General features: G+C 40.9%; 1 long non-coding RNA gene across 1 annotated transcript; it reads left to right on the top strand.

Annotated features, from left to right (window-relative positions):
• Nucleotides 1-4,352: 4,352 nt before the first annotated feature.
• On the top strand, nt 4,353-20,497 carry LOC135328375 (uncharacterized). Its single transcript, XR_010389206.1, has 4 exons — nt 4,353-4,555; nt 5,030-5,105; nt 7,883-7,960; nt 20,455-20,497. It is a non-coding gene; the product is annotated as an uncharacterized LOC135328375 (long non-coding RNA).
• The last annotated feature ends 1,569 nt before the right edge of the window (nt 20,498-22,066 follow it).

Genomic DNA, 22,066 nt, shown 5'->3' with positions numbered 1-22,066 from the left:
AGCTCCAGCATCTGCCTGCCACGTGTCCTCCACAGGGTGGGTTTTGTCTCCATTCGTGGTGGGAGCAAGGTTCAGCAGATGGGCCCTCCTAGCTCAGGCTTCAGACAGATATTTTGATCTCTAGCTGCACTTTTTTGGTTAGTCATCTGGATGTGTGTTGGTGGCGGGGGGTGGGGGGGGTTAAAGAACTCCTGACCCCTTAGAACAACATTTTCACAAGCAACAGGATAGTTTAAAAAAGAAAGTAAGACAAAGTTACAGACAACGTAATGAAACGCAAAGCCATTTTGTCTCTATTAAACAGGCAGAAATGAAATAATAGTTTTACATCACCAGGATCAAAAAATAGAAAGTTGAAAACAAATGAAAAACTAGGTCAGGCAGGAAGAGGGTGAAGGTCATTCAAAGAGGAATGTACAATAGACCTACAGTAAGCATGAATGAATGGAGATGTCTGTAAATTGAACAGGATTAATTAGAAATGTAACTTTACATAGAATTAGGTTATTTGTTTGAAATTCAAGACACATGCATTTAAGCTTATTTCAGTTGCCATAACAACTTGATACAAGTATCACATCATCTTTTATCGCATTATTTTGGATATGATTACATTATTTTACAACTTTGGTTGCTAGGAGAACACAGTACCTTTTTGTGTGCTTCAAATAATTCTCACTTTGCAGAGACATTAGCTTCTTGTTTCTGGCCTCTGAAATAGCTTATGTAATCATTTGCAAAACAAGAAGCCTAATTATAAATGTAGTAGTGAGTTGTACTTGGAAAATTATCTGTGATAGGATGGCTAGGATTTTCTCTTGCTGGGATGCTGACGTAGGTGGTTGTTCTCAAAGAAGAGTTGGGGAAGGGAGGACACAGAAGTTTTGGGGGGAAACCTTAGAGAAAGGTGTATGTGAACAGTAGCTAAAGCTAAGGATCATATTGTGCTCTCGTTTTGATGAGTCTACAGTATTTTTATATTAAAGAGTACAAGTTGAATTCCACAGGATCAGATTCCTTTGCTGGAAATGCTAACAAATGTGGAGTTATAACTCTGCAGTCTTTTCTAGCATAACAACGTAAGTTGATTCCCAGTCACTGAACCATGGTTTTGTCTACAGAATAATCTAATATACCTAGAGCACAGCTGTAAGATAAACTGTGGGATAGCTGAATGAATTGTTTTACAACAGCGCATTGCAGAAAAGGGGAGCCTGTATTCAGAATATAATAATGGACGTTTCTTGGGGTTCAGCAACCAGCAGAAAACAGTGGCAGAAAAGGCTAAATGTGATGGTTTATATTTTGGAGACAGGCATGCACCACACCAAAGAGGTGTTGTTTTGGCATGTGGCCTTACAGATGAATTTGGGCCTCAGGTGAATGGCTTGTGATGACAACTCCAGATGGGAGGGATAAAGTAAAGTATGTGATTTACTGTAAATATTGACTAATGAAGAAGGCAGTGCTGAGAGAGAAAGGGGACAGGGATGAACAGTGATGTCCTGCTGCCTGAGACCAAGGACAGTGCTTCTGATTTCAGTGCTTTGTATAAAGACTTTTCTCGTCTGACCCCTAATTTCCCTTGTCAGTAATTCTTTTTAATGTTATATTGCAGACTTAGCTCCACAGAGTCAACATTTTTCTCCTTTCAGTAAAGAAAAAATGTTTTTTGTTGGGCATTATACTCACTTCAGAGTATCTGTCTGGGAGGAAGCCTGGCATTACAAGAGCCTGGCTCAGCACCACGTGCGGGTGATGGGCAGGCAGAGGGGTGTCTGCCCGGCTCTTGTGAATCCAGCCTCCAGGCAGGGGTAAATGAGAGGCACCATCCCGCTTCGTGTGGAAAGAGCTCTGTAGCCTGTTGGTATTTTCCTGAGGAGATGCAACAGAATTGTCTGTTGTCCAGTCTTTTTTTCTACTGGAGCCATATATCACTTCTCTTACATTATTTTGGAAATTTTAGATTTTGCCCCTGTGCACACATGGAAAAAGGGCTGGCAATACTTCCCTACCTCTGGTACCTCTGGAGGTTTTAATGCTTTGAAACTTATGGAGGGAAAGGCATTACAGGTCTGTACATGGTAGGGGTGTTGTGGTTACTGTGGGGATAACAGAGGTCTAAAATGAATAAAAAGATGAATACTAAAATATTTTTTTATCCCTCTTAGATTGATTTATTACAGTGGCTCTCTAGAAAGATTTTGTGCTATAACCATACTTAATAGTGTGAAATGGAAGAAAATTAGGTTTTTTTTCTCTCAATCTTGGTCCCTCCTCTGCCTTAAATTGAGACTGCAATTAAAACAAAACAAAACAGAAAAACAGTTGCCCAAGAAACAAAACAGAAATTCATGGGGCAGCCTAAATATCAACATCATCTTGTTTTCCTTTAGTTTTCTCCTCTGAGAATTACAGTGATTGGACAATAAATACGGCAGTGCCAAGCAGTGAATTTGAATAATAACGTGCATATCTTAGAAGGAAAACATGGCAGTGGCGTGTTCTTTGTTTCTCGTGACTGCTGTGCGTCTCTCTGTAGGTGTGGAGGGACAGAGATTACTGACACAGACCAACAGGAAAAGGGATTTTATCTCACAGACCATGGTCTGCTCAAGAAAACTACAGAACTAACATTTCTCAGTGGTACGGGACCATCCTCCCTCCACTACAAAATGTCAGGCTTTGGCATCTGCAGAGTACCTTGTTTCTTTTAAATGATAGCCTGACTCTCCAAAGTGTCACTAGTAATACAGGCTCCAATTAACGGTGCAGGTTTGTAGGTTTCTGAGACTATTCTCAAAGCTTCTGTGGGCTGCTGCAGCCTACAAGCAAAGGATCATTTCTGCTTTGCAAGATTCAAAGGAGAGGAAGGAAAAAGCTGGGAAGGAAAAGCTACAGTTTCTTTATTCTATGCTAGCAGGGTAACAGAATACATTTCCTTTAATACTAAAATGTGTCATTTGAGAAAAAATCCTGCTGTCTGATCAAGCTCTCTATTACTTATTTTTGCAAGTGCATGCACAAATCCAGCAGCTAAGCCTACAACACTGCTGTATGTTGGAACCCAGAAAATACTGCAGGGTGTTTCCAAAGAATAGCAATTTAGAGGTTGTGGGTGGTTTGTGGGTGTAATAAAAAAGACTGCATACTGAGGCATCTGAATTAGGCTTCTCTTTAGGCTGCTTACATTCTGTATCAAAATTGTTAAGAACCTGATTCTTCCATCCTTATTTGCACCTACCAGCATTTGCTCATGTGAGTAATTTTATTTAAGTGCTACTCATTGTATCCAAGGTCCTAACACAGAAGCTGAGCATCAGTGTGGCTGAACACAAGTGGAAAAACACTGAGCTTTGCCATACATATTGATGTTCTCTTTATTTTTAGCAACTGATGAAAGCTGAGATCAGTTGGTCACCAAACCATGGCGCATGGGCGACGCGCTGCCTGTGTCATCTTTCCACGCTGCTCACGATCCTGGCGGCTGCCAAGATCACCGCCGTCAACGTCAACAGAGGGTGCAAAACACGCTGTTGCTCCATGTGTGCCGCTTGCTTGCGCCATTCCCCTCCCCGCCACGCCAGAGCATTGGCTCGTAGTCCTGCATCCCAGCAGATGACTGCAAGGATTTACCCCAGCTCCAGCCCCTTTGTGGTGAGTCATGGCCATCACCATCTCAGGACTCTCAACAGCTCTTATCCTCCTGGTTGTTTTTTTTCTTTTTGTTTTTGGGGTGGTTGTGGGGTTTCTTTTGCAAAATTCCCTTCTCTTCCAGCTTCAATTCCTTGTTGTTCTGGTCCTTAAACTGATGTCCCTCAGCTCGCAGAGCTGGGATGTGCCCGCAGCTCTAATAGGTCTGTCCCCAGTTATATCTTTTGCAGCCAGTGTACGGCTGGTAGATGTTGCCCTCTGTTCCCAGGCACCAACCTATTTGTAAGGGACACTGCAGGGCGTTGTCAGAGCTGCCTTGCCCCTTGCGGAGCCAGGCTGCTGCCGGGCTTGAGGTTATGTGCTCCTCATGCAGCCAGTTTGTTGCGTAGGCAGCTGATTCCAGCCTTGCCTAATGGGGTTTCTCAGTTACCACTGTGAAAAAACAGTCCTTGTTCTCCCTTGAGCTAAAATTTTGTCTGTTTTTTTTTTTTAATTGCAGTAATAACCTACTTTATAACTTCTACTCTTCCACTGTGCCTCGGTATTGGTATGGAGCAGAATCCAACTCAAACCAAACCGTTATTTCAAGAGCACGCCTAGTAAGTTCCCCTGGTAGTTTATAACTGTTATTTTGCTAATGGAAAGTTAATCATTGGCTTGAAACTGTGCAAAAATGTTAAGGGAAAGAATCACAAGATCACAGGAAGAACTCTAATATGCTCTCAAGTAGGTCTCTCTTATTTGCCTCTGCAGACTTCAGCTCTAAATACCTCAGGGTGAAATGTGTCTGAGCATTTCAACACCTAGCAAATATTAACTACCTCAGAACAGATTAGAACAACAAGGCTTGGAGGGTGCCTTTATGCTGCAGCCTGTGAAGATGAAAAGTCTCAAACCCGAGGTCTGTGGAAACTTTCACTTTTAAGTTCTGCCCTTCATTTCTGTAATTTTGTAAAAGACTAGCACTGGCACTGAATAATACTAACAGAAAAACACTTAGAACACGCAGGGACCTTAAAGTGCTTGACAAACATTATTTCATTAAGCCTGTTGATGCCCTTTCAAGGTAGTTATGGCATTGTAATAGTCTTCCCACTTTTAGAAATGGGAAAATTAAGGATTCTCACAGTGTAATGCAGAGCCAACTGACTTGCGATGTCAATCAATTTTCTGAAGATCCTCTCATCTCCACTGAACAGTTTGTGTGCGGTACAGAGGCGTCCATCTGCATTCTCTAGTTGGCTAAGCTAAGCATACTGTTAGCCAAGCTGTTTGTAAAAAAAAAAAAAAAAAAAAAAAAAAAAAAAAAAAAAAAGTCTGCATTCAATAACGCTGAGCACTTTTCTTTCTGAACTCTCTTTTTGCTGCTCAAAAGCAACATTGTGGTCACTGCCTACTGGAAGTAAGCTCGGTAATCTGAATGGCAACCACCATTTCAGGAAGCCAAAAAGGTAGGATCACTTATATGTACCCTACTTCTTATTTGCTTTAGGTCTTTCCCTAGCAGTCATTACTGTACTTCTCAGAGGCAGGGAAGGAGCTGTGATGTGCTCCAAGTGGCCTCCTCATTTGGAGGACCAAGAGGACTATGCCTTTGGATCACACCTTATAACATATTTGTCCTGCAGTAAAAGCAATGTCACCGAGCACTCAACACTCTCAGCAAAGTCTGCATGGCTTGCAAGACCCACAGCACTCTCTTTTTTTCCAAGCAGTATATTCTAAAGCAGGAATGACACACAGCTAGTTAAAAATGCATATGGAAAATATAGAGAAAAATAAAATTCTGGTGTCTATGCAGAACTAGCAGGTGAAGTATGTGGAAGTGCTACATGCCTGTTAATAATTTATCTGTGAGGTTGGGGTGGGGGGGGCTGTGTTTTTTTAGAGAATATAATCTGGCCACCCCTAGGGAACAAACACAGATTTTGGTGGGTGGGACTGTTTGCCTTATAGCTATGCAGGTGTGTTCTTTAAGGAACAGCATCCCATAGGAATATAGTCCACAAAGCAAAACAGGCTGGCCTTTTGCTTCCCTCAGATTTGGACCATTTGAACAAGTGAAAAAAACTATGGAAAGAGGAAACTCTGCTAGGGACAGGGTATTGCACACCACTATGCAATATCTGGAACAATGGGTCTTGCACAGAGGTCAGAGTACTTTTTGCACTACTGGTAGCACCTGTTACCACAGTCTCCTTGCGTCACTGCTGCAGCCCCTATTTCATAGTAATATGCCTGCCCATGACTCCTCTTGATATGAATACAATGAGGTGTTTGTCAGTGAAACAGCACAGCCTCAGTGGCCTCGTTCTCTCTGTCAAAGAAACAGTTTTCTGTCTGTGGCAACATGGAAGTAAGTCTGGCTTTAGCATGTTTGTATTTCAGCTTGCTTGCCCTACTGCTTTAGTATAAATTACACTGATTTCTAGCAATCTTGGATACTTACAAAATTAATGAGGCAAGAGAAGAGCACTGTATGTAAATGCCAGGGAGCAGCCTGCACTGCTGCTATTTATGGTGGTATTTTATAGCATTATGAAAGCTCCCATTGAGGTACAAACTTCTCCATGCTGTACAAGTTTTAAGATCGTAATAAAGCTAAGATTGAATACAATGGCCAAGAACTAGACACTCAAACGGACTGGAAACAGGCACATACACACAAAGGACTAATTATCTTCTCCATACTGCTGTGTTCCTGTCTCTCAAGTGAGTCACACAAAGTGGCATGAGACCAATCGTCTTACTCTCTTTCTGGATTTCATGGCAGTCTCCCCAGACAGGACTTCAAAGAAACAATTAATGGGAAGCTTATCCCAGAGAAGACTCTATTTGCTGCTGAGCACTGGGCCCTGTCACTGCTCTGAGTTGACGTTGCCTCTCCCAGGGCATGTGTCGACGTTGCCAGGTGCAGGTTGCCCACAGCCTGAGCCAGACGGACCAGAGCCAGCTGTCACCCAGAAGCCACATAACTGTGTTAACTTGGGTCCCAGCCCAAGCCAAAGTACCTCATTTGTTGGCACTGCTGCTTTTTGGGACCTCAACTAGTTTCCATTCATGGTGCTGAGGTACACATCAGCAGGTTCAGAGGTAGCCCTCTGCATTGCCTTGTGCTTTATTGCACTGTATACCTCTGCATCAATTGCTTCTGGAAAATTGCAGTATCTTTCTGCGATGCATCTTATGTTGTATGAGCACTGATGCAAGCAGATGTCTTAAATCGCATCTGTTTCTATAAAACACTGATAAACAAATTAAGCACTTGCTAGTTAGTTCTTGTCAGTAGCAGCCTTCTCCTGCCAGGGACCCAGCTGATCAACACTGCATAGCAGGCACTTTACATAGATCATGAATAACTATGTTGAGGGAGTTTTTGTTTTAGACCTAAACAGTAAATGCCTCTGTATCTCACTCACTCATATATGGCCACATATAAAGTGGCCATCATGACCCTAGAAACCATTTGTCTGACTGCGACATGCCAAAATCTGAGAGAGGTATAAATGCATGGCACCCACTGAAAATACTAGCAGTATATACTCTTATTTCAGGCACTGCCTGTTGAAACTAGAAAAGATCACATTCCTGCTTCTACATAACGCTACCCCCAGTGAGAACAGAGCCTCTTCCAGGCACTCTTGTGAAAGTATGTGATGCTATCCAGAGATAAGTCAAAAACTGCATTCTAAGCTTATGTTGTAGAGATCACTATAATAAATGTGTGACTTTTTTTTTTTTTTTTTAAAAAAGGTGTTCTTGTACATTTTGCAGCCAGCAGTGGAAAAGAACACCGAGCGTAGGTCCTGCTGTGAGGAAAATTTGGAAGTACCCCTGCAAGTAGTGCGTTAGGCTATTATCTTAGAAAACATGTTGGTTTGGTCCACAGTGCCCGAGTGTAGTTCCTCCACATTATGTCTGCTTCTATAAAGAGCAAAAGGCAAAACACAGCCCCTACTTTAGGTGGATGCTTGTGTCTGTTCTAAGCCTGCATGACTGATCAGTGCCTGAGCATCTGCTTTCTGAGCTTTCTCCCTAGACTCAAGGTAAGCAGTGGGATCTGTGCACAATGCCAGATATCCAATTTAGACCAAACCTCTTTTTCATAAGAGGAAGACCGAAGTAGGCAATTGAGATGTGTTGGCCCTGGGGGTGAACTGGAAGAGAAAGTACTCCACCACGGGGAAATAACTCTTGATTCATAGCTTTACCTCATGCTTTTTTCCAGTTGCTGTGGTGCTGACCAAAGAGGTTGTTGTGTCTCATATGCCATGATTACCACCTCTGACCTGCCAGTGCAGATCAGGTAGGTCCCTCTAATCTCTTTCCACCTAAAGGAGCTAAGGTAGCAAAAGCTACTGTGCAAACTGATGAGCTTAGTATAATTGCGTGCTGAGTAGATGGATGGGCCAAGAAGGCCTTAGCCTCTGATAGGGGTCAATGATGAGCATGCAGGTGGGCTGGAAGTCCAGATTTCTCTGTTTGGCACAGCTGCCTCCAGCAGAGGACCTGTGAGGTTATCTCAAGGAATGCAGATGCTCCAGATAAACTTTGGTGTCTGTAGGGCTATAATTTTCAGCTGAGAAGTGAGCCTGGCCTAAGGTACTCTGCTTCAGTGCTGGCAAAAAGATTCCTGGATCAGTCAGGGTTTCGGTCTAAAAAGACACGATTTTGACAAATGGCAGCTGATTTTTATTTATGTTCTCCTTGTCCTGATTTTCAAGAGGCTTTTATTGTTTATTTTGTGAGAGAGTGTCAATGTTACTAAGCAAGTGGTGCACCTGTATCTGAATTTAGATTTGTTCTAATCTCATAATTGCATTCCAGAGGAAACCCTGAGCACACTAAAAACAAACATGAGACTGCAACTCTTATTCCAGGTCCACCATATATTCTGTGGTGAAAAGAGCACTCTGTGAGTGTTCAGTGACCACTCAGAGACCAAATTATCACTTTTATCTGATCACTGTTCCAAATTCTTCTGCTTAAAGATACCTGACTATTTCTGGCACATATAACAAGCCCAAGAGAAGATAAGTGCTTTGAAGAGAGAGTCTGGACAGTCGGACTATACAGATAATTGAGTTGCTCAAATGCTGCTAGAGATTTTCTGTGGTTTTTTTTTGCTAAATTCTGACCTGTTGCCTGGATTCAGCCAGGAAGAAGTGTTTGTAAGTATTGGTGGTGATGGTTGCAGAATCAGGCCTCCTTAGACTAAGCTGATCTGTGAAGATGTTCAGATCTTCTCACTGATCTATACCTAGGTGCCCTTCTTGAATAGGGAACTGGGAAGCATTATTGCTGTGTTATTACAGCTGCAGTTGACCGTTCCTATGGTAGGCAAACAGACTGTGCTAGGATGCCTTCTGCCCTAGAGACCCTTTCCAGTGTCCACACAAATTGCTAGAGCATCAAAATTTTTGCCATGGCAAAAAGTCTATTGAAAGTACAAATGTGGCAAAACAGGAGTGAATGGCCATTAAGGATTGCTGGATTTGCTTCGGCAGGTGGCATAAGATGCCAATTTAACCAAAATCTGCTGAGGAAGCCAGAAGGTGGCTGAGACACCCTCAGGGAAGCAAGTTACAGAAGCGCTCGCAGAATCTGTGTACTGCTGCCTAAAGGACAATATCTCTTTTATCTTTCTTGGTTATTTTTTAAGAAAGAGATATTTAGCCTTGTTGTTTAAAGATGTGATGCTTCTGCTAATGAGCTTTGGGAGCCCCTGTGCTGTGAGGGAGTTGTGATCTCTTGTGGAGGTATCAATTTTGCTGGGGCAGAAGGACCTACTGCAGAACATACCTGCGGCTCTTGCAGCAGAGCACAGGCCTCGCTGCTTAGCCGCGCTGCAACGACCCCAGCCTTCCTCCTTTAGCAAAGTAACCTGTAAGTCCTGCTTTCATCATGTTTTCCTTTCCTTTCCACTGTGACTCCAAAGCCATAATGAGCAGTGCATATTTGAAGTGTTCATTTTGGCCTAATGGTTTCTTAATCCTTAGCAGGCAGGGGGTGGGGTGGGGGCGACTCACTGAAATTATATGAGCAGCAGACAGCTCTGTCCTCAATACCTCAAGGTACTCTAAATTAATGCTGATAGAGCTGGCAGTCTATGCTAATCCTCAACTAAATGCATGAAAACTGATTAATAAAACAAAGCTTCAAGCTCCAGCAGTTCCTGCATTCAGGTCACTGACCCTATTTTAAGTAACAGGCTTTTGTACTGATACATGGTTCCCACTCAAGGGGTGGGGAGGCAGAAGTGACAAGGAGGGTCATGCATTTGTCTGTGCCATGGTATGGCTTCTCCAAAGCTTGTCTCTCCCCCAGACAGAAAAGAAATTGCCATTAGATATTCTTTTTACTAAATCCTCCACTTATGTCCTATTAAACGCTTCCTGATGTTTTGTACTAATGTTCTCATTATTTAGTAGTGACAAAAGAATATATTTTGTTTCCAGGAGAGCAAAAGCCTTATTTTCTAACTGTGTTTATCTCACTTGGGAGTTTATTCTGAATGCAGTGCTATTAAGATTGCATAAATTTAAGCCAGCAGTGGTTTATGACATGCTTAAAGTGTGTATCTAATTTGTTTATACTGGTGAATTGGGCAGGAGGTAAAAAGCATATTACTTCTGGATACAATTCGAAGGCTTAGCTATATCTAATTCAGTTAAAGTTAATGAAATATTTTAGTCCAAGAGATAGAGACCTCCGCCTTAAGGAACTGCCCTTATAGGCAATGGGAGTCCTTCTGCTAATGCCGTCAATGTCTCAGATCCTTTGAGAAAGAGGGGCTGGAGTGTCTTGTCACTGCCATCATGGTCTTGCACCCCCAGAGCAGTCAGGAAAGAGTAATCAGCTGTAGGTTTGTTGTATTACAAGGTCAGCATGTTTGTCACATATTCTTTGGGAACTACCCTACTGGTCAACCACTTTACTGTGATAAACCACAAAGAATGCAGAGTTCCCACCGAATGCCGCACTGGGATTTGCCTTATTCTCTTTAAGACGACTGTTATTACTATCGTGCCCATTGCCAGGACAAATTTGGTCAAAAGATTGTAGACTGCTTTCCTATCTCAAACAATTCAAATCTATAACCTGTCAACATGGACTCCCTCCCTCCCTCCACCCCTTGGCCCTTCCGTGTGCCTGTGTCTGCTCCTACAGCAGAACTCAGGGCTGACTGCAGCAAGCTAACGTGGCGTGGGGAACTCTCCAAGGGTTAAACGCACAAATTTGCTGGCCAGGGCCAGAGCTTATACCACTTCAGGACTGAATTTGTCTTTATGAGCTGCTGTCTCAGCAGAGGCACCCTACCTTCCAGAAATGTTTGAAGGCATGTATTATTCCTGAGCCACTTGAGCAGGGGAATTCACAGTTATTTTCTTTAGACTTCACAGGAGCCGTAAGCTGCAATTTGGATTCTGTGCAAAACCCTCTGTACACAAAGCCTTGCACCAATGGCTAATGTTCACTCCTGCTGCAGACTGAAGGGTACATTTGCAAGCAACAAAGGAACAAAAAGCATTCATTTCCTATGCAGTTTATAGATGCCACTTAGCATCCTGGGCTTTGACTTCCAAGCACATTCTTACTTCAGTGCAAAACCTGTGACAGAAAATTGGATTTCACTGAGGTATGAGGTGTTCAAAACACTTATTGCTTCTTGTCTCACTTGAAAAACAGCTCCCTTTCAGCCCCGAGATATATTAATATCCTTCCCCTGTCACTTCCTCCAAGTTCAGCTACAATAGGAATGAAATTCAGTGGAAGTTGCAAGTACCAGATCATCTTCGTCAAGAGATGGCAACAAATCATTATGGAGCAAGTTGTATTTAATCAACACTTTTCAGAAACTCATAGACTGGTCTTTTTCCCCTTCTCTCTCTAAAGTAAATGAAGTTCATTTTAAAATGGGATGAATCTTCTGTGATTGCTTAGTCTAGTTTTGACAGGGCAACCTGAGCTAAAATAAGGCTGTGATAGTGCTGAGCTTGAACAAAGAAAATTGAGCAACTGGGGAAGCTGAAGGAGCTGTGCAATAGGGAGAGACCCTCTCCCTCCAACACTACATATAGCACATCCCCCACTCGCACCAAGCAGTGGAGATTTCGTGTCATGGAGTTGTTCATGGGAATCAAAATACAGCCCCTTTGGGAAGCTGTAACATATCTGGTGTTGTTCTGCTAGTTTTTAAGTCTAAATTGAGATGGAGGAGATGGTGGATTTCTGGCCAAGAAGAGGAACAGAAAGACTTCCCCCTAAGAGGACTATAACCAGTAGGACTCTGTGGAATGATTGTAGGAATTGCTAGACCTTAATTTTTTTTTATTTTTTATTTTTTACCTAGAAAATTAGAGAAGCAAATTAATAGGTTCTGTGAGTCATTCTGTGAAACCAATAGCAAGCTGTGAAATTCTCCCGAATGGCTGAACTGCCATATAAATTCTTTGGGGTACTCTTCCACAATAGAGAGGGAAAAAGAGAGAGGGAAGCTGCAAACCAGGAAGGACTAATGCCAAAAGAGAAACTGTCTCTGCCAAAGTTGAATTTCATTCCTCTCCAGCTTGTTAGTGGAAAAGCCATGAATAGCTTCAGTTGCAAAAGGCTTAAATGGGCCTTAAGTAATGTACCAGTTTTGTGCTGGGCAGCTACACAGGACAAAGGTCATCTTACAAAACTAGCACCTGAAATGAGGAAGCGAATGATAAGGAAGCTTTCCTCTACTTGTACTCACGTGCACTGAGTCCTCTGAGAAAATCATGGCAGAGAAGAAAGGAACATTATGAAAATAAAATTTAACCAAATCAGTTTTTATCAGCATAACAATTAACAGTGGGTTGTCTCTGCTTTATGCTATTTGAGATCACATCACCACTGTAATATTTGGGTTATTTTATCAGATTAAAATTTTGAGTTTCGTATACCACAAATCATTTTGCTTAAACAATGATGCAAATTTCGCTAGAATAAGAAATAATGAGGCATGGTATGGGGTCTCAAAGAAAGATCTTAAGGATTTTTTGGAAGGAATACCAAAACAAGGACAGAGACTGTTTCTCAACTGGTTCCTTACATACTCTTTGTCTCTATACCCTTCTTCACTTTCAGGAAATCAGGCTTATCCAAGAGTGACTAAAACATTTTAATGAATCCTCTTACAAATGACAAACTGTTCCTCCTTTTTCCATTTCTCTCCTTTCCCTAAACCCCCTTCCACTTTAAATTCACTGCCCGACTAAACAAACGTCACATTCTTCGGCAGCACTTGTGCAGTTGTTTTCTGGGATAGCATTAACCTGTGATCTTCAAAAGCTTCTGAGGGACCTAGATACCATTTCATGGGAAATCTGTATTATTTAGGCTTTGAAATATCCCAGCCGAAGGCCTTCACATTTTTTAGGAAATGGAGCTATTTTCTGATATAACTGAATTTCTGTTCTACTGAAGAGACAAAGTAACATCTTCTGTGCTCAGGGCAAAATTCTCTTCTCAGATCAGCATGACAGATTGCATCTCAGGTTGGGTGAAGCTCAGACATATGGGGAGTGGGGCAGGGACTTGTTTTCCCTGTAGTGTGTGCATAACCATATAGTGTTGGTGTTAGTATGGCAAACTAGTAGTCATCCCCTTGCAGTTTAATCTGAATTCAGCAACTTTAGTGATTATTTGAACTTCCTGAACCAGCAAAATTAATCTAGTATTCCTACCCCAAAACTCACAAGTTCATAAATGGGATTTCTGGTACTCATTATATCTCATACTGACTGAACATAGCAAATGTACAAAACCCAGCCATTCTACTGTGACAAGGTCATAAAAATTTGAGAAGAAACAAGATCTATTCCAAACTTTTAAATAAGCAAAATTCAAATTTACTTCAAAAAATAAGCAAAGGTTGGAGAATACCTTTGTTCTTCTTCTCTCTGTTTGTCCCAATATATCCATTATACTGCTTTACTATGTGACATCTGTAGGAGTCCAGCTCCTCTCCCAAGGGCATAGAAAATTTTTCCCAGCATCATAAAGAAACATGGCATTGGTGGACTCTTTATGGCAGATGGAATTGGTTCAGTTTTAAATAAATCTGGGGAATAATGCTGCTCAGTTAACATGATGAACTTTTGTCCTTTGCTATCAATAGCTTTGTCTCTTCTTCATATATCATTATAACATTTCTATGCAGTATGTAAGGCTTACCCTTACATGTGGGGAAAAAAATCTAGCAAAAAATGTGTTTTGTTCCATCTGTATCCTTACTCTAATAAGAAGTAGTAATGTCATGAGCATTATATATGGTACAGTCATAAGCAGTCAGCATAAAATGCCACATAAACGTAGGTAATTGGGTCCAGTGCACTAACAACCACTCTGATGGCTGCTGAGAACTTGAAGGTTAACGGATGCTTTGCCCCAGCCACTCATACCTTCCTGATGTCCTTTTGTGCTGCACAGTGGCAAGAAAGGAGAAAGGTTTCCCTGTTTAGTATACTGAGAACATGCAGCTCAGGGCTACTGCTTTTCAGCTAAGGTTTTATCAAAACCTGTGGCAGATTTCCCTTCAGCATTATTATTCTTGGCTATGTGCCCCTGCTTTGTTGCCAGAGATTGTTGCCCCTCTCTCAAGGGTGGCAGAACAGATCATATCTATGTTTCAGGTAAAACCAATGTAGTATGAAATCACTGATCACAGGATCTGCGTCACTTCAGGACTGTGAACTGGGCTGGCCAAAGCATGGGCACACAGCTTGGTCTGCTGCCTTTCCTACAGGAAAAATAATGTCTGATGGGGTGGCAGCTGGAGGAGGGAATACCTTTAAGCCTTGCATCTAAATCATTCTGTCCTTGGCTATAATCACTCCTCCAAGGAGCTGAGTAGGAAAAGAAGGAAGTTAAACAGCTGGAGCCAGAGTTTCATCAGTATTCCTGAAGGTGATTAGTGTATGATTTGCAAGATTTTAAAAAGTGGCTATATGTATTCTGTGATAGTTTCAAAAATTTAGCCACGGTGTCCACTGCAGATGAGGGAAAAAACGTATTTCTTCTGAAAACCCAGCAGAGGCTTAAATCAGCCCAACCAAGAGGACATGTTTAAATTTAAGGAAAAAAACACATAATTAAATTACTGCAAGAAAATTCTGTCTTGGCATCACTGTCTTCTTGGAAACTGACCACCTGAAAGGCCCCAAGCTGCTGTTGTGCAGAAAAGCTATGGCTTGTAGAGAAACAAAGCTCTGAAGGAAACAGGTCTGAAAGAGAAGTCTCCAAATCACTCTGGTCTTGTACTAAGAAAAACAAAGGCAGCTTCAAGTATTTCTCAAAATAGGATGGAAATGTGGTTATAGGGAAGGCAGAGGTTGAGGGATATGAGGCCTATGAAATGGGTTTACATCAATATTGTGAAGCACCATAGCACATCAAAACACTTCAGTGAAATCAGGAAAGAGAGATTTTGACACAAATGTGTCTTTTGAATCAGCTAGATGCACATCTCCCTGCTGACATTATTCATAGGTGAACTTTGAGAAGTGCTAGTCTCATCAAAATGAAAAAGCAGTTCCCTTCTTCCCATCTACAGATAAGCTAAGGTCTGAAGGAAAATATATAGTTAGATGAAAGAATATAAACTTTGATGAGCATATAGGACTGGAGGGACCTCAAGTGATTGGCTACTGACAGTCTGTGTAGCTCTACTAGGAAAATGTAATTTTCTGTTGCTGAAATATAATAAATTTCTCATTTCCTCATATTTCACACTGGGCCCTAACTTTACCAGCTACTGTTGCAAAAATAACTGAAGTGCTTATAACTGAGAATTTAAATGGAATATGAGGTCCTGTAATCAACCAGCAAACTCAGCTTTTCCTGCATGCAATACATGAGATTTATCTAAAATAGAGCAAGAACCTCTATTCTAACGTTATGTGGATTAGTAGTGTTGTTGTAAAGCTAAGTCATCTCAGACAAACAAGCAATGTGGTTCCTAGTGGTGTCAGATAAAACTTTTAGCTTTTATTTTTCTCCTCCATTTTTTCAAATGGATATTTTCTGAGGTAGTACCAAATGTAACTTGCTACCAAATTGTTCAAAATGCTATTGTACTGCTTGAGCTGCACACAGAATTGTATTAGTGATATGTAAGAAGATGTGGGAGGGAATTGAAGAGATAGAGGTCAATTCATCAGGAGCTTGAAAAACATCTAAAGCTACTCTGGTCTAAAGAGATTGCTACCTAGATGAAAGAAAAGCATACTGCATCTTCATCTTTCTGTATTATGTTGTGATGTTGCAAGATTTGTGTCTATCTATTTGTCTGCTCTTACAGCTCTTTCTTTGATTTTTTTGAATGTTTCTGTGAAAGGATTATAATAGAAAGAGAAAAATGAAGAAATGTAGGATTATCTTTTGAACTCAGTCCCCAAATCAACAAAGGAATATATCTGAAAATAATTTAGGTGGATGTTCAGTCTGCAAAATAATCTATTTTGCCATGAAAACACTGTGTAGCATTCTCAGGATACTTGAATTTGATTCAAAAACATAAAATCTTGCTCTGATGTGGTACAGAGAGTTTTTTCTTCTCTCTGAGGTGAACATTTGGAGTGGACCCATAAGCAACTAATGTTTGGATAAATAACTAACCTTCTTGGCCAGTTGTTCTTCAGCGGGCATGCTCTGACCTCTGGAGATGCTCTCCTGACTCTCTGTCACAAACATTTCCAGTCAAGCCTAGAACTTGAGTCAGGCTCTTTCACCAAACCTAGAGAAAAAAACATGTTAGCTGTTAGTACTAAAGAACCTCTGTTCCTTCAAAACTGCAGCCAGGCAATAGACAGCAATGCACAAGTGCCACTGCTTCTAACATTAGCAGTAAAAAAGAAAACACATTTTTCTGTTGACATCAGTGAGGCAAAGAGTGGGCCCAGCTTTCTTCACACCCACACAGTATGTTTAATTAGAAACTATTTTCCTATAAGAACAGACATTTGATTTTTTTGAGATGTTACAAAGAGCTTAAAGAGGGAGTTACCAAAAGAGGGTGGGGGTGTTTCAGATAGAAGGAGGCAAATCACTGTTAGAGAAGAAATTAGAGTCTGAAATCAGGATAATTTTGTAATGATCCATAATCAAAGGCTATTTGAATGTTCTTCAGATTCTTCAGAAGCATTTTTCATTACTTTTGAGATAAATTTGTCAATTATCAGGCTATTTTCTAACTACTGTTAATATGGGGCCAGAATTTTCCCGCATAAGGGGAGCTACCTTCACTATATGGAACAATTATCCTGTATTGAAACCCGTTATCCTTTTGATTTCTTTTTTGAGCCTATCATGAACCTTTTCCATCCTGTGCTTTCAGTCCTGTTCCCAAGGAAATGGGCATAGTTATTTATTGGTGTTATAAAGAGAAGATTTGTGCTTGACTTAATTAGCAGAGAGTCAGTGTCCATAGCTTGCTTACAGCTTAGCCATCAGGATTTATAAAGACTACATTTAACCATTTGCCTTGTAGTACAGTTACATGAAATTCCTACAGATTTTGGTCCATAAGTGGCAGTTTAATGACAGCAGTAAACTTTAGTTGGAGTCATAGATTTCCTGAGAGCTGTCCTACTTCATATCCAAATTATGTGCTTGGGAGTTGGCACTTGTAAGTACTGTCAGGGTTTGCATGATGCACAAAACACAGAATTTGGGGATAAAAGTAGAAACCTGACCACAGGGACATCTTAGATACTAAAAAAAAAAAAGAGAGTTCCTGCTTATTACAGCCCACAGCATCAAATCCTTCCACACATGAAAGCTGCAACTCAGATGACCTTTGAGACCAAAGTCCTTTTAAAGTAGCTACTGATTTTGAGAAGCGCAGAAATGAAGTAAAGGTTTTTTGAGGCTGCTCCTGTCTTTTGAGATGCATAAAGGAGAAATGGCCTTCTACCTTCTAAAGAAACTGTGCACCACAGCGTGTCTGTTTCAGCTCTTTGAGCATGTGGCAAATTAGGGGCACTGACCAATTGCAAGCGCCGTTCTCAGTTAAAGGTGTGAGAGAAACTTGCTGAGAATTAATAATACTTTTAAGGCTTCTTATTAGACTCTTCAAAGTACATAAACACAGGCATGCATGCATAAACATCCCACTGAGACAAGCTAGACTGACAGCTATTTCTGAAAATCAGTGATACACTTGGTAGGAAAAACTGCCTTCCTGATGGACTGGAATTGCCCAGAGATGCTCTCTAATGACAGCGGTGGGGAACCCACAGTGCTAATGAAAAGAGTGAGTTATGCAGTGATTCCCTGAAGCGTTAGAGTGCCCACCACTTTATTGGCTCTGAGTGCAGTCCTTCCTTCTGTTTCTTAATTCATTTTGATTACTTGATAGCTGACTAAAATTGAGTAAAGCCGTCACTACTGGCGGTGAAGATTAAGATGTGCTGCGCACCTCTTGTTTATCTTCATTTCAATTTGGAGGATAATACAGTGGTTAAGCACAGTAGTGCTACACCGAAAACACAGCCCCCATTTCTCTGTAACTGTCTCTTAGTTCTGCTTAGCTGAACGGGTAGTACAAGCAATGGGTGCAGAATGGGGAGGTGGCACAAAAAGTTACCACGTGAGTATCTCGGTCTCGGGGGATGCAATTTCCAAATAAGCTGCTGTAGGCAATGTACTGTGTGTGGCTCATCAAGTGGAAAAATACTGCTTCAGAATCCAGCGTGGAGGCCACCTTTCATTAGCTAGGAATGACGATACCGTTATTTAGCCCCAGTGCTTTGCCTGTGAAGTCTCCTGTGAGAATGATGCAGTGCTGGGGAGAGAGATCACTGAGAGTGCCAGGAGGAGCTGGGGAGGGTCTCAAGGAGCATAAGTATTTCAAGGGGAAGGAGTTCACCTGACCGGCAAAAAAAAATCCTTCTTTTACTGAGCGGGGGCTGTGCAGAGGTGGAAGCAATGGGGACCGTGAGCTGGTACCACCTTGATCTGCTCTGTGCCATTGCTTTAGTCCGGCTGAACTTGATATTAGGGTTCCACTGCAAAATGCAGATTTTCCACAAACAAACTTTTCCAAAGGAAGAGTTCTGTTTTACTAAATGGGAAAATTCAAATGAAATTTTTCATTTGACATCGTTGGCTCAGCACAGGCTGAAACATTTAGATTTGTGGCATGGAATCTAAATACGATGTTTTAAGTCAGTTCAGCATTGAACTGGACCGTTAAAAGCTGCTTTATTGCAGATGCGTGTTGTGTACTCAGTGTCTCCCTGCTGCAGTTCTCCCAAACTACGCAGTATCTGCCCATCTTGAAAGATAATGGTGCGAGTACCAGGCCGCTTTAGCTGCATCCTGCAGTTCCATGAGTGCCCTCATTTTTCCCAATGGGCTGGGAAGACTCCTGGTGAAAATTAACCTACCATAAGTTGCTTACATCTGAGCCCTAAGCTGCACCATAAGAAATGCATTTTGCATGGAAAAATATGCCGTGGGAGATGCTGTGGGATCAGAAATTTTCAGAACATAATATCAGTGACTAACTACAGCTTTAGTTGTTCAGGACATGTTATTTTTCCATTAAAAATTTGATGCTCATACAGTATAATTATTTTTTTCCAGTGGCTCTAAAGGCAACATATACAAAATTATTATAAAACCTAATTACAGTCATAATGCTTAGTAATTCTACTTAACTGTTAACTCAAATGTTATACCTCAGCATATTAAGGGGCAAAATATCTTCAGCAATTAATCTGCTACTGTTAGAGGAAGGAAATCTGAGTAATGTACATAGTATTTTTAACTATTCAGCTTCATAAACATCAATACACGGGACAGATACTACGTGCAGTATGTAGACAGAGACTTGCAAGGCAAGCTACTATCTGTTTTACAAACAGTGGCAAACTAACGTTCAGCGAGATAACTTTTAAATGCGGAGAGATAATTTAGTGGTATTTTCTGGCTGAAAATAATGATCGGTACCAGCTAAATTTGGATTTCTGGTCTGCTCTAATTTTTCACTCTTGCTTGGTGTAGAATTGTTCCTTTCCTTCTGACTACTTATTAGACTCTATTCTTCCATAATTTTTTGTGTAACTACTACTTGAGGAAGCGTGCTATCACTCAGTTATATGGCCTCAGTCACAAGGGGATGCTGAGCTCGATTGCAGCTTTAATATGCTATCATGTTATAATGAGGGTTTTTAATCAGGAGCCCATTATAGGCAGATTTTTCAAGATATAGTTAAGAATATCCACCTTTCACAGAAGTTTGAAAAACAGTGTTAAGGTATTCTGCTAGAACCATATTTTGGATAACGTTAATTTCATAATGTCATATTTTGGCTTGTCCCTCTATGAAAATCCAGGTAAAATCATCAGACTCATCACAATTATTTGGAAAACTCCTGGACTGTATTCCCATCACAGACACGCATCCACTTCCACGCTATCTCATGGTCAAGATCTAGCAGGGTCTTTTTCAGATCAGGGACCCATTTAAAGATTACAGTAGCCCACATGCTGTAGGAGTGAGTTATCTGTCCTGTGCAGTGGCAGCCTGGGGTTAGAAGAAGCTGGTTTCCACCTAGCACAACTGAGAGACCAGAAAGAAGTGGTGCCCCATGCTGCTTGCTCTGTAGCATGCTCATGACTAAGTAATCATTCCTGCTGCTGCTGCAGTCCCGGGGCAACCCAAAATGAAACGGTAGCCAGCAATCAATGCATAAATCAATGTAACTAATTTTCTTTTACTCTTTTTTTAATGTGCAATGAAAACGAATAATTGAATACGCTGGAAAGCTGCTTGATCCAACGGCCATACTTCCTCCTTATAAAGATAACAGTGAGTCCCCTTTCTTTTATATCATTACTGAGCAGTTCAATGGGAAGCACTGAATACTTCATGGTATTGGGAATTAATTTTACCGGAAATTTTACCATTCCTAAGAACTGAAAACATAGCATTAGAAAGCACTGAACTGACTGAACTTCTTACCCAGGACAATGAGAATAGTCTGATATGCAAATTCATGCAGAGAAGATATGGGACCCATCTAGGGTGTCTTCTATGGGGAAAAAAAGCTCTATGGGCAGCTCTGCCTTACGAGAAATAATGATGCTTTTGCAAGCTATTAATAAACAATGAGAAGTTCCTAATTCCAGTGACATTTACTTAATCTTGCTGCTTACCACGAAAACCTCTAATCAAAGGTTTACTGAAACTCTAGACAAGGGGGAAAAATCCTGAATATTTCTAAACTGACTCAGTGTTTGATTAGGCCAACCTGTCAGTTCAATAGGTAGTTATCAAGTGATTCTTAAATTGATTTATAATCTTGGCCCCTCTAGTGCTTCAAGATCTGGAAAATTCAAAAGTTGAAGTTTGCCTGCTGAGTTACTGAACTTTGAAAAACATGGCAATGGGATAAAGGATTGATTATCGTGTTCTTATCCAAAGAGTTATGAAGGGGTTTTTATAACAGAAGACAAAATTACAAGTAGGAGTTTAAAATTAGGCATGAAAATTCAGTCACCCTCAAATAGATTATAAAAATACTAAATCCAGAGATGATAACCTGAGTGTAGGTTGGACAGATTCTTATTTTAAAAAAATGAACATTTTCAGACTGATGAGGGTCCTTTAAAGTAAAATGTCTGCAAAAAAGAATAATGGAAAGAACAACGATAGGGTGAGAAATGAGGATGGCAGTAAAGCTCTGAGAGAAAGACTTTTTAAGTAGTGTTAGTATATCAGATGAGGTATAGCAGATTCATGAGATGAAAATAACTTCTTTTATATGATTGTCCAAACACAGAAAACAGATGAATGCAATAACTGTTCCATGCAAGCAGCAAAGAATAGATGTCAGTCACCCTTCTCAGCTGAGGGACCCTGTAGTGCTGTTTTGAGACCAAGAAGGAAATGAGAAAGTAAGTGCTTGGGTGCTGGGGGAAAGGGACTATTTTATCTGGTAGTTAATTCTTTCAAATATTGCTCAGAATTGAATAGGACAAGATCCCAGACATGAGACGGTCCCAACAAAGTCCTGAGCATAAGAACAAAAACCCTGCTTTAGAAAAAGCCTTGGTATACAAGCATTGTATTGCTCAGATCTTTAATGGCTATTAAATGCTGGGGAGAAGGGTGGGCAAAAGGGACTTTAATGAAGACAGCAGTAAAGATTGTTCTATTCAGCTGTACCTGGTAGAAACCTGAGTTATCTTCCCACTCGATACTACAGCACCAGGCGGTAGCTGATACAACAAAAGAAGTGGATCTCCACATAGTACTCACATGGAAAATCCAGCATAAATTTTGGCAAGTCTTGATGTTTTATTAAAAAAAAAAAAAAATAGCATGGACCTAGTACGTCCTAATTTAGAGCAGTTTTAGAGAAAGCCCTAAAAATTT

This window comes from Dromaius novaehollandiae, chromosome 4 (genome assembly GCF_036370855.1).
Source record: "Dromaius novaehollandiae isolate bDroNov1 chromosome 4, bDroNov1.hap1, whole genome shotgun sequence".
NCBI classification, from domain to species: domain Eukaryota; kingdom Metazoa; phylum Chordata; class Aves; order Casuariiformes; family Dromaiidae; genus Dromaius; species Dromaius novaehollandiae.
Note: the sequence above shows the minus strand (reverse complement) of the source record. Positions and strands in the feature narration are given on the sequence as shown.